At 35.2% G+C, this 13,483-nt stretch overlaps 1 protein-coding gene across 2 annotated transcripts in view; it reads left to right on the top strand.

Annotated features, from left to right (window-relative positions):
• ARL6 (ADP ribosylation factor like GTPase 6) overlaps positions 1 to 13,483 on the top strand; it is a 60,528-nt gene that overhangs the window by 45,840 nt on the left and 1,205 nt on the right. The window contains exon 9 of one of the 2 annotated variants that reach the window (XR_005987796.1): positions 697 to 989. The gene's annotated coding sequence lies outside the window, so the exon portion shown is untranslated. Of the gene's footprint in view, positions 1 to 696; positions 1,842 to 13,483 lie in introns of those variants that run through there. The other variant, XR_005987795.1, reaches the window with a different exon arrangement.

Raw genomic sequence — 13,483 nt, 5'->3', positions numbered from 1 at the left:
TCCAATACTGTTCTCAAATTTTGATCAGAGTCACCTTTGGTAAAATACATGGACTGAAGTTTGAGAAGCACTACACTTTTAAAATAGACTTTATTTTTAGAGTGGATTTAAGTTTACAGCAAACGGAGTAGAAAATCAGAGATTTCTCACCTACTCCCACCTCCACATAGTCTCCCCCACTATCCACATCCCACAGCCCTAGCCTTTGAAGAACATAAAAGCCAATCTCAAATAAGCATAGTGCTAGGTGATTAAAAGCAACATTGGAAGGGAATGCCTGGGGTGGCTCAATCAACTGAGTGTCCAACTCTTGATTTTAGATTAGGTCATGATCCTCGGAGTCATGAGAGCATCTGCGCTCAGTGAGGAGTCTCCTTGAGATTCTCTCTTCCTCCCTCTCTGTCCCTATGCCTGCTGACAAGTGCATGCGTTTTCTCTCTCTCTATCTCTAAAATGAATAAATAAATCTTAAAAAAAATAAAGCTACCTTGGAAGTTCTACTTCTGGGTAAGTTGAAGTAAGCATACTCCACCCTATCTCCCCTCTGAATACAATGGTAAAACCTGCATAGACCAGCTATTTGAATGCATGGACAGCTACTTGAGGACTGAGAAGTAAATAGGAAGATTGAAGAAGACTAATATTTTAATGTGCCACCAGCCAGCAGTGACTGTTCCTTTTTTTTTTTTTCCTAAGGTGTCCCCACTACCTGGGCTTAAAGCTGCTTAAAACCCAGAATTGAGCATCTGTTCAGACAGAGCTCCAGGAGAAATTCCAGCTCAAAGAGTGGGAAGGAGTTTGCTAATGATCAGCAAAACACAAGGAAATACTGCATTCTTTTCTATACTTTGTTGTGCATGAACCCTTAACCAATCTCAAGTATTCAACAGCAACAACAATAGCAACAGTGGCAGTGGGGCACTCACAGCTAAAATTCTGAAGAAGGGGACCCGCCTTCTACAGAATCCTCATGGTCTCCAAAAGTTGTGGTAAATGCTCATTCCTTTTGTTCTATTTTCCCACCCCTTGGCCCCAGGCAAGGGCACACTCAAAGGAAGAGTATGACAGAGTAGAGTACATAAAGCATCAGCTTTCTAGCTGGCAGATCAAAAAAGGGAGCCCCAGAGAACTGGAAAGTACAAGGGAGATTGGGAGAGGTAGGAGATGGGCAACACAACTCCATAAAGTTGTTTGTGGACTCTCAGCCTTAACCTCAGTGTGGATGGTGGGTCTGAGTGTGGGTCTGAGGATAAATAATGTGTAGACTTTGAGAACCAAACTATAGGATAGACTATGACCCAAATTCTAGATTGGCCACTGGGTAGCATATACTTGGACTACACCTAAATAAAAACCACAAAAGTTTTCGAAAACAGAAATAACTAATTGATTGCTATGAGGCTAGTTAAAACTTTTGGCCTGAATGCAACCAGGCTGAATGCCTGTTTAAAACAAAATGATTAACAGTCTCCTTGGAATTTAAGTAATGCTCAGACTCTCATAACATATGAAATGTCCAGTACACAATGCAAAATTACTAAGTATACAAAAGCCAGGAAAACATTCACCTGGAAAGAGATAAAGCAGCTGATGCCAATACCGAAGTAACACAGTCATTGGAGTTATCCAACATATTTATCTAACTTCAAAACAGCTATTATAAAAATGCCCAAAGTTGAGATGAACATTCTTGAAACAAATGGGGAAATAAAAAGTCTCAGTATAGAACCAGAGGATATAAGGGATCCCTGGGTGGCGCAGCGGTTTGGCGCCTGTCTTTGGCCCAGGGCGCGATCCTGGAGACCCGGGATGGAATCCCACGTCGGGCTCCCGGTGCATGGAGCCTGCTTCTCCCTCTGCCTATGTCTCTGCCTCTCTCTCTTTCTCTGTGTGTGACTATCATAAATAAATAAAAATTTTTAAAAAATTTAAAAAAAAAGAACCAGAGGATATAACAACAAAGATGAGTGAACATTTTAAAATTGAGACATAACTGAAATAAAAACTCACTGGATAGATTCAATTAAAGAATAAAAATTATATTGATTTCTTTTTGTTGTCTGGTTGCCGTGGCCTAGACTTCCAATACTCTGTTAAATTGAAATGGTGCAAGTGCACATCCTTGCCTTGTTCCTGACCTTCGGGGAAAAGCTCTCAGTTTTTCTCCATTGAAGATGATATCAGCTGTGGGTTTTCCACATCAATAAAGGCCATACCTTTATTATGTTGAGGTATATTCCCTCTAAACCCACTTTGTTGAGGGTTTTTTCATGAATGGATGTTGTACTTTGTCAAATGCTTTTTCTGATTTTATTGAAATGATCATGTTTATTATTATCTTACTGATGTGATGTGTGCATTTGATTTGCAAATATTGAGGATCCTTGCAACCCAGGAATAAATCCCACTTGATCATGGTGAATGATTTTTTTTTACTGTATTATTAAATTCAGTGTGCTAGTATTTTGAGGATTTTTGCATCTATGTTCATCAGGGAGATGGTCCTGTAGTTCTTTTTTTTTTTTTTTTTAACTTTTCTTTATTTATGATAGTCACAGAGAGAGAGAGAGAGAGAGAGAGAGAGAGAGGCAGACAGAGACACAGGCAGAGGGTGCAGGCTCCATGCACTGGAAGCCCGACGTGGGATTCGATCCCGGGTCTCCAGGATCGCGCCCTGGGCCAAAGGCAGGCACCAAACCGCTGCGCCACCCAGGGATCCCCGCTGTAGTTCTTTTTAGTGGTATCTTTATCCAGTTTTAGTATCAGGATAATGCTGGCCTCATAGAATGAATTTGGAAGTTTTCTTTCTTTTTCAACTTTTTTTGACTACTTTGAGAAGAATCAGTATTTATTCTTTAAATATTTGGTACAGTTCCCCTAGGAAGCCATCTGTTCTTATACTTTTCTTTGTTGGGAGTTGATTACTGATTCAATTTCTTGACTGGTTATCAGTCTGTTCAAATTTTCTGTTTTTTCATGTTTCAGTTTGGTAGTTTATATGTTCCTGGGAATTTATCCATTTCTTCTAGGCTGTCCAATTTGTTACCATGTAGTTTTTAATAATATTCTCTTAAAATTGTATTTCTGTGGTATTGGTTGTTATTTCTCCTCTCTCCTTTGTGACTTTATTTATTTGAGTCCTTTCTCTTTTGTTCTTGATAAATGTGGCTAGAGGTTTATCAATTTTACAGGCTCTTTTAAACCAGCTCCTGATTTCGTTGATCTGTTCTATTGGATTTTTTTAGTTTGTATATTATTGGTTCCTGTGCTAATCTCTATTACTTCCTTCCTTTTGCTCATTTTAGGTTTTATTTGTTCTTTTCCTAGCTCCTTTAGATATTACGTTAGGTTTGACATTTTTCTTGCTTCTTCAGATAGGCCTGTATTGCTATAAATTTTCCTCAAAACTGCTTTTGTACAGTGCCTGGGTGGCTCAGTCAGTTAAGCATTTCACTCTTGATTTTAGTTCATGTCATGATCTTAGAGTAGTAAGATCAAGCCCTGAGTCAGGCTCCATGCTGGTTGTGGAGTCTTTTTAGTATTCTCTCCCTCTCTTCCTCTATCCAGCCCCTTCTGTACCAGCTCTCTCTCTTAAAAAAAAGAACGAACAACGAATGAATAAATGAACTGCTTTTACTGCATCTCAGAGGTTTGAACCATTGTGTTTTCATTTTCATTTGTTTCCATGTACTCTATATATGTGTGGTCTTTCCAGCTTTTTTCTTGGGGTTGACTTCTAGTTTTATAGCATGTGGTCAGAAAAGATACATGGTATGACTTTGATCTTGAATTTGTTGAGGCTGGTTTTGTGGGATACTGTGTGATCTATTCAGGAGAATGTTCCATGTGCACTTGAAAAGAATGTGTATTCTATTTTAGGATGGAATATTCTGAAGATATCTGTTAAATTCATCTGTTCTGTGTGTCATTCAAAGGCAGTATTTCCTTGTTGATTTTCTGCTTAGATGATCTGTCCATTGATATAAGTGGAATAATACAGATAAGGGAGGAAGTAAGGATAAGGAGAAAAAAACTTTTACTATTTGCAGATGTCATGATAACTAGAAAACCCAATAGACTCCACCAGAAAACTGTTGGAACTGATAACCAAATTCAGTAAAGTTGCAGGATATAAAATGAGTGTGGAGAAATCTGTTGCATTTCTACACACCAATAATGAAATATCAGAAAGAGAAATTAACGAAACAATCCCATTTACAATTGTATCAAAAATAATAAGATACCTAGGAATAAACCTAACCAAAGAGGTGAAAGAGGTGTACTCTGGAAACTTAAAACACTGATGAAAAAATGGAAGATGACACATAGAAGTGGAAAGGTATCTCATGCCCATGGATTGAAAGAACAAATATTGTTAAAATATCTATACTATCCAAAGCAGTCTACACATTTAATGCAATCCCTGTCAAAATACCAACAGCATTTTTCACAAAACTAGAATAAATAATTCTAAAATTTGTATGGAACCAGAAGAGACCCTGAATAGCGAAAGCAGTCTTGAAAAAGAAAAACAAAACTGGAGGCATCACAATTCTGGACTTCAAATTATACTACAAAGTTATAGTCATCAGCATAATATGGTACTGGCACAAAAATAGACACATAGATCAGTGGAACAGAATAGAAAATCCCGATATAAACCCATAACTATATGGTCAATTAATCTTCAAAAAAGAATATATAATGGGAAAAAGGCAGTCTCTTCAACAAATGGTAGGGAAACTGGACAGCATAAAGCAAAAGAAAGAAAAATGGACCACTTTCCTATACCATACACAAAAGCACATTCAAAATGGATTAAAAACCTAAAAGTGAGACCTGAAATTAAATTAAATCCTGGAACACAAGCAGTAAGTTCTTTGACATAAGCTGTAGCAACTTCTTTCTAGATATGTCTCCAGATGCAAGGGAAACAAAAGCAAAAATAAACTATTGGGACTATATCAAAATACAAAGCTTCTGCACAGTGAAAGAAACCATCAACAAAACTAAAAAGGCAACCTATGGAATGGGAGAAAATACTTGCAAATAATATGCCCAATAATGCATTAGACACATGAGAAATGCTCATCATCACTTACCATCAGGGGAGTGCAAATAAAATTACAATGACATATCACCTCACACCTTTCAGAAAAGCTAAAATCAACACAAGGAACAATTAGTGTTGGCAAGAATGTGGAGAAAAAGGAGCCCTTTTACACTGTTAATGGGAATGCAAACTGGTACAGCCATGGTGGAAAACAGTATGGAGTTTCCTCAAAAAGTTAAAAATAGAGCTACCCTATAATCAGCAGTTGCACTACTGAGTACCAAAGAATACAAGAACACTAATTCGAGAGAGAACATGCACCCCTATGTTTATAACATCATTGTTTATAATAGCCAAGATATGGAAGCAGCCCAAGTGTCCCATCAGTAAAGATGTGGTGTATGTGTGTATATATATATATGTATATATATATGTGTATATATATAATGAAATACTATTCAGCCATAAATGAATGAAATCTTGTCATTTACAGCAATACAGATGGAGCCAGAGAGTATTATGCTAAGTGAAATAAGTCAGAGAAAGACATAGCATACAGTTTCACCCATATGTGGAATTTAAGAAACAAAACAAATGAGCAAAGGGAAATAGAGAGCAATGAAAAAACAGACTCTTAATTATAGAAAACAAACTGGTGGTTACTAGAGGGGAAGAGTATAGAGGGTAGGGTTAAATAGGTGATGGGGATTAAGGAGTCACTTATGATGAGCACTGGGTGATATATGGAACTGTTGAATCACTGTATTGTACACCTGAAACTAATACAACACTGTCAACTATAGTGGAATGTAAATAAAAACTTAAGGGGTGCCTTGGTGTTTCAGTCAGTTAAGCATCTGCCTTCAGCTCAGGTCATGATCTCAAGGTCCTGGGATCAAGCCCTGAGTCAGGCTCCCTATTCAGAGGGGAGTCTACTTCTCCCTCTCCCTCTGCTCCCCCCTACCCTGTCTCATGCTTGCTCTCAAATAAAATTTTAAATTAATAAACAAAAAAGAAAAACATATCCAAAGGACAGAGGAAAGATGCTAAGAATGTGAAGGTAGATTAATAGATATCATCCAATTTGAATAACGGGAAAAGAAGATTGAATTAAAAAAAAAATGAAGAGAACCTTATGGACCTATAGAACATCATCAAAAAGTCCACTGTCAAGTAAGTATTATCAGAAGTCAAAAAGTAGGGATCCCTGGGTGGCTCAGCGGTTTAGTACCTACCTTCAGCCCACAGTGTAATCCTGGAGTCCCAGGATTGAGTCCCACATGGGGTTCGCTGCATGGAGCCTGCTTCTCCCTCTGCCTGTGTCTCTGCCTCTCGCTCTCTCTCTCTCTCATGAATAAATAAATAAAATCTTTAAAAAAAAAAAAAGTCAAAAAGTAAAAAGCATAAAAAGTATTTTAAGTATTAATAGCCAGAAACCTTCCAAATTTGATGAAGGGCATAGCATACAGATTTCAGAAGCTCAATTTAAAAGCATCGAGAGAAAATGACACATAATTTATAGGGAAATATCATTTCAAATGACTGCTGATTTCTCATCAGAAATCGAGACCATAAGAAAACTACACATCATTTTTAAAACCTTTTTTTTTTAAGTATCAGCATGGAATAATAATATTCAGCAAAACAATCTTTTAAGAATAAAGGCGAAATAAAGACATTCTCAGCATTAAGGAAAGCAAAAGTATTTATTGCCACCTAACTTGCTCTAAAAGAATTGCTAAAGGAAGTTCTTTAAACAGAAGGGAAATGATACCAGAAGGAAACTTAACATCCTGTGTTCTTCGAAACATATTTGACAGTAAAAAAAAATGTGTTAATGGAGATTTCAATTTATGTAGATGTAATATCCAATACAACTACAAAATAAAGGGTTGGGGATACAGGGTCATATATGATTCTTTCTATGTAATTCTTGAAGTGAAAAATTATTTTTTCTAAGTGGACTGTGAAAAATATGGATGTTACAGCTTTTAAAGATTTTTTAAAGTAATTTCCACATCCAACATGGGGTTCAAGCTCATAACCCAGAAATCAAGAGCCACATACTCTATTGTCTGAGCCAGTCAGGTGCCCCTGGTTATTATAATATCTAAACAAGGCACACACACACACACAAAAAATAACTATACAAAGAAATATAGTAAAAAATAAATAAGTTAAAATGAAATACTGAAATATGTTTAAATGATACAAAAGAAAGCATAGAAGAAGCAGAGTAACAACAAATAGGGAGAACAAATAGAAAACATAATAGAATGTAGGCCTAACCTAAATCCAAACATATCAATAATTCATTAAATATAAATGGTGTAAACATACCAATTAAAGGTATGGAATGGATAAAAGCATTATGGAACTATAGGTTCTCTATAATTAATTCACTGCAAATATAGTGATTATAGATAAGTAAAAAGATGAGAAAAGATTTACTATAAAAATGCTACTCAAAAGAAAGCTGGAGTAGCAATATTAACATCAGACCAACTTGATTTCCAGAGCAAAGAAAATTACCAGGAATAAAGATGGACATTTTGTAATAATAAAAGGGTCAAATCACCAAGAAGACAATTTTAAATGTGCAGTCACTTAAAAACCTCTTCAGAATACATAAAGAAAAACTGACAGAACTGAAGGAAATATATCCATGATTATAGTTGGGTAAATACTTTTCTCTTAATAATGGATAGACCCTGGTAGACAGATAATCAGCAAGGATATAAAAGAACTGAAAATACCATCAACCTGCTAGATCTAAATGACATTCATAGAACAGTCAATCCAGCAACATCAGAATAGAACTTTTTTTTTCAGGTGTGTATAGAATATTTACCAAGACCATACTCTAAGTCACAAAACAAACATTAATAGATTTAAAACACTTCAAACCATTCAAAATATGTTCTCTAACCATGGAAGAATTAAATTGGAAACCAATAACACGTTAAAAAAATCACCACTTAGAAGTTAACATACTTATAAATAATCCATAAGTCAAAAAGGATGATTAAGGGGAATTTAGGAAATATTATTTAACTAAACAAAAATTAAAATGCACTATATCAATATTTGGGGGGTCAGCTGACAGCATTGTATATGGGAAATATATAGCATTAAATTAGAAAAAAATGAAAGATATCAAATTAATAATCTATGTTTCTGTGTTAAATAGAAAAAGAGCAAACCTAAAATAAGCAGATTGAAAGAAGTATTAAAGATTAGAATAGAAACCAATGATACTGAATATTGATACACAGTAGAGAAAAATCAATAAAACCAAAAGCTGGTTCTTTTAAAACAAAACAAAAAAACTTCCATAGCTTTTTTTTTTTTTTTAATAATAGTGTTTTGGTTTTGTTTTTTTTTTAATTTTTTTTATTTATTTATGATAGTCACACAGAGAGAGAGAGAGAGGCAGAGACACAGGCTCCATGCACCGGGAGCCTGACGTGGGACTCGCTCCCGGGTCTCCAGGATCGTGCCCTGGGCCAAAGGCAGGCGCCAAACTGCCGCGCCACCCAGGGATCCCCTTCCATAGCTTTGAAATGGATTCTAGGCTTTGAGTGGACCTTGCTTTGCTTTACATATTCTCTTATCTCCTGATCCTAATTGAATTATTAGGTAATTCTTGCTACTAGACTTAGAAGACACTCTATATTGTAAAACTAACTTTTTGTGGCAACCAGTCAGTATTTGGGAGATTGGGGTTAGGGCCTTGACCAGCCCTGGTAAAATGAACTATTTAGAAGTTAGACCTAAGAAACTGAAAACAAGTAGTACACCATAGTATTGTATTCTTATTCTCCTACTGTTTTGACAACATGGCTCTGTGTAACACAAATGTATGTGTATATGTTTGAGTCAAGACAGATTTAGGACACTGAAAAAATAGATGATTTTTTACAAAATAAATTTAACAGATTTTTGTTTGTATTTCTACTTAGAAATTATAACTTAATACAAGTGATATCCTAATATAGAACACTCATTGTCTGAGAATACCAAGATAATATATTTAAAACTGTTAGTGAGGGATCCCTGGGTGGCGCAGCGGTTTGGCGCCTGCCTTTGGCCCAGGGCACGATCCTGGAGATCCGGGATCGAGTCCCACGTCAGGCTCCCGGTGCATGGAGCCTGCTTCTCCCTCTGCCTGTGTTTCTGCCTCTCTCTCACTGTATTCCTATCATAAGTAAATAAAAAATTTAAAAAAAATCTTTAAAAAAAAATAAAACTGTTAGTGAGGTTTACATAATCTTTTTAATTTTGTGCTTTTTATTTCACATATGCACATTTTGAAAACCTGGAATAGCTGTATTTCAATAGTACAGATAATTTCATTTCTTGCTGTTAAGGCAAAATGCATGTTGTATTTGATTATAAAATTTACAGTAAAGTATATAAACAAAAGTGGGAAAATTGAGTAATCACAGTATTAAGTTATATAAACATGCCAAAATCAGAACTTATCCATTATAATCAACATTCCATTCAATTTGCAGATGAATGTAGTAAGACTGTCCTCTATGTACCAACTTGCATTAGTGCATTATCAGCAAGTAAAAATAGGTTCATTGATAGCATAGTAAAGTAAGACAAATGACCCTGAATGCAAATTATCCATTATGCCAAAAATCAATAATCAAATTCATAATAATTAAAATAAGAGATCTAATTTCTTCTTTTATGTCTCTCGCAGTATATCAGCAAATTCTGTTTTGAAAAAAAAATATATATATATATATATATCCAGAATCTGACTTCACATCCCTTCCATTAGTAATTGCCCTGGTCCAAGCTACCATAACTCCTGTCTGGACCTCTAAACTCCCTTCCTAGTTAGTTCCTCTGCTTCCCTTCTACCCCAACAACAATGTTCTCCCTACATAGCAACTAGTGCCATTTTTGTTTTTAAAGAATAAAATCTATCACTCTATCCTTAACCTTTCAATAGCTTCCATCAGATAAAATCCAAAATACTACCAGAGCCTACTGGAGTTCGTACCTAATATGTTCTAGCTATATCTTTAACCTCCTTCCTAATACCTAGTTGCTCTCACTTATTGCACTCCAGCTTACTATTTCTCAAATGAGCCAAATTCTTCATCATCTAAGGACCATTATATTCTTTCTATCTGGAATGGCTTTCCTTGGATCCTTGCATGCCTCACTCCCTGAGAGATGTCATCTCTATTATATTCAAACCAGTGAATCCATCCCTCTCCCCTATTCTATTCTGCTGTATTTTTTCTTATTCCATTTTATCACGACTTGGTATTATTACATATACTTATATATATTCATTGTTGGTCTTTCACACTAGAATATAAACCTCATGAGTACAGACATTTGTTCAAACACTGCATTCCAAGTGCCTAAGGACACTGCATGGTACCTATTAAGCCCATATTTATTGAATTAATAGGTAAGCCAATATTACGTGTTAATTTTTGCCATGGTTCACATATTTCGGGAGCATGATAAGGAAATAAAATTGGAATGTTAGTGAAGGTTAATACTGTGTTAATTTAAACAAAATATACTATTCAGTGCTTAACTATTTTTATATGTTCATTTCTATTCCTGAAGATATTCTTCAGCTTCCAACCATGAGAAGCAAGCTAGTGATCTTCTACATATGATCTTTTTCATTGTCTTAAGAATAGGTTGGGACTGAATTATGCTTCTGGTAGAGTGGAATAAGTTTCTGATAGACAAACCTTCCTACAGATAACTAAAAATGCTGGGCAGCGACAAAAAAATTCCACAAATCTGAAGGTTCTTGAGAATGAACAGGAGTAGGTGTATTTTGGAGAGGAGTTGGAACTTAGAAGGTGGCACTGCATGGGGTGAGTTTTCCATTACCCCATGGGTGATGGGATAAAAAGAAAAAATCCCTAAGGGTTTTTGTTTTTGTTTTTGTTTTGTAAGTCAGCTCTATGCCTAACGTGGAGCTTGAACTCAAAACCCTGGGATCAAGAGTTACATGTTCTACCAACTGAAAGAGCCAAGTGCCTCCCTATTTTGAGACTTTTAGTCTGAGAACAGGCTGCAGTCATAACTAAAACCCTGGGCTGCTAAGCTTCTGATGGAATGCCAGCCATATTTTTGCCCTAAAGAAAAGAGGACAGAGCTTGGGACAACCAAAGCCACTGCAAAGTGAAGGGAAGAACATTCAGTAAAGGATATATCCAGACAATTGGAGGCTAAAATTCTAGGTATAAATGTTCCCAAGTGTCTGTCTGAGTCCCAAACCAGGAACAAGCAAGGCAGATTCAAAGCAGATTATAACTAGACTAAAATGATGAACTGAGATTTGGTCTGCTGTCTACAATCAGCAAGGCCAAGTTTGCAGTGTGAGTTTTAACAACTTAATGTCTCTATAAAGTAAAAATGGAATTACATAATAAAATCTACAGTCTCTACAGCACAGCACTCAAAATATCTAAGAGACAATCCAAATTTACTTGATATGTGAAGAACCAGAAAACTACGACCCGTTTTCAAAGGAAAAGATAATAGAGGTCAACACTGAGATGACGCAAATGAAATGAACAGATAAGGACTCTAAGGCAGTTGTAGTAAATTATTTCAATGAGATAAAGGGGAAAATGCTTATAAATAGAAATTTTCCGCAGAAAAATAGAAAATATAAAAGAAAACTAAATGAAATTCTAGAACTGAAAAATATTCAGATAAAATCTGAAAAATTTTAAAAATCACTGCATAGACTAACCATAGAATGAAAATGACAGAGGAAATAATCAGCAAACTTGAAGATCTAGATCAATAGAAATTTTCCCATATGGAGAAGAGATAAAGAAAAATATGGGAAAAAAACAAACAGAGCCTCAGGATCCTGTAGAATAATATCAAAAGTATTTTTTGCATATATGTAGTTGGGAGTCCCACAGGGAAAGGAAAGAGAATGGAGCAGGATAAATTTTTGAGGAAATAATGGCTGAGATTTTCTGAAACTGAACGAAAGACGTAATTTATAGATTCAAAAAGCTCAGCAAATCCCCAACAGAGTTAATACAGAACAAACCCCCTAGGTACATGATAGCAAGTTGTTGAAAACCAGAGAAAATTCCAGAAATATCCAGGGTTGGATAGAGAGAATCAACCTTGTATACTGAGTAATACAAACTACTGTGGATTTCTTATCAGAAATGATCTATGCCAGAGACTGTAGTAAGTGTTGAAAGAAAAAAAAAATCCAGAATGATAAGATAGAACACTAAGAAAAAATTTTACCAGCAGCTCTGCACTACCATAAGAAAGTTCTTCAGGCTGAAGGGAAATGGTACTAAAGGAAAACTAATTTTCAGGAAACAATAAAAATCAATGAAATGGCAAATATTTGGGTCAATATGAAAGGGTTTTTTTTTTGCCTTAATGTCCTTAAAATACATGTAAATGTCTAAAGCAAAAGGTGTAGCATATTCTTCTGGGGTTTAAAATATATGTATATGTCATACAAATGACATGGCAACTGCAGTATAACTAATAGGGTGGATCATGAAGGATCTAAACAGTTGTAAAACTGCATTATACATGAAGTGATAGAATATTCTAGTAGACAGTGTAAATTAAGAATGTATATTATAATCCCTATAGCAACTATTTTAAAAATATAAAGAGGTATATTAAAATGCCAGTAAATGAAAATGGAATTCATCAACTGATCTAAGTAAACATCATCCGTAATAGGACAAATGAAAATATCATGTACCACCAGCCACAAGAAGAACATAACATTACTTTTGTGGTATTTTTGCCAAAAATCATAGCTTGAACTTAACCATAAGGAAACACCAGATATACCAGATGGAGAAATGTCCCCATTATCCACAACCAACAAACCAAACAAACAAAAAATTTTCCCTTAACATTCAAAAGTGTCACATCCTTGAAAATCAAGAAGAGATGAGGAACCTTTCTCGAATGAAGGAAACTACAAAGACATGACAAATAAATGTGATATGTGATCCTGGATTGGATCACTTTGCTATGAAAGACATTAATAAGAAAACTGGCAAAACACAAACGGGGTCTGAGGATAAGATGGTAGCACTTATTAACACTAACTTCTTGATTTTGAGGGTTATAGTTTGGTTATTTAGGATTTTAGGACAACGGTCATGTTTATTAAGAAACATATCAAACTAGGGGTGATAGGACGTCATTTTGACAACATACTTTCAAATGGTTCATTAAATGAAAGGTTCTTTGTACTCTTGTAATTTTTCAATAAGTATGAAATAATTTCAAATAAAAATTATCTGTAGATAAAAATAATTTTATATGAAATAGCAGTATAAAGCAAATGGCATTCTCCATGAGAATAACCAGAACAGAATACAGTAGATAAATAATTTATTTTCAAAAAAGAAAGTCTGGAATTGCTTCACT

This window comes from Vulpes lagopus, chromosome 1 (genome assembly GCF_018345385.1).
Source record: "Vulpes lagopus strain Blue_001 chromosome 1, ASM1834538v1, whole genome shotgun sequence".
NCBI lineage: Eukaryota > Metazoa > Chordata > Mammalia > Carnivora > Canidae > Vulpes > Vulpes lagopus.
The sequence above is the reverse complement of the archived record's forward strand: the minus strand, read 5'-3'. Positions and strand labels throughout refer to the sequence as shown.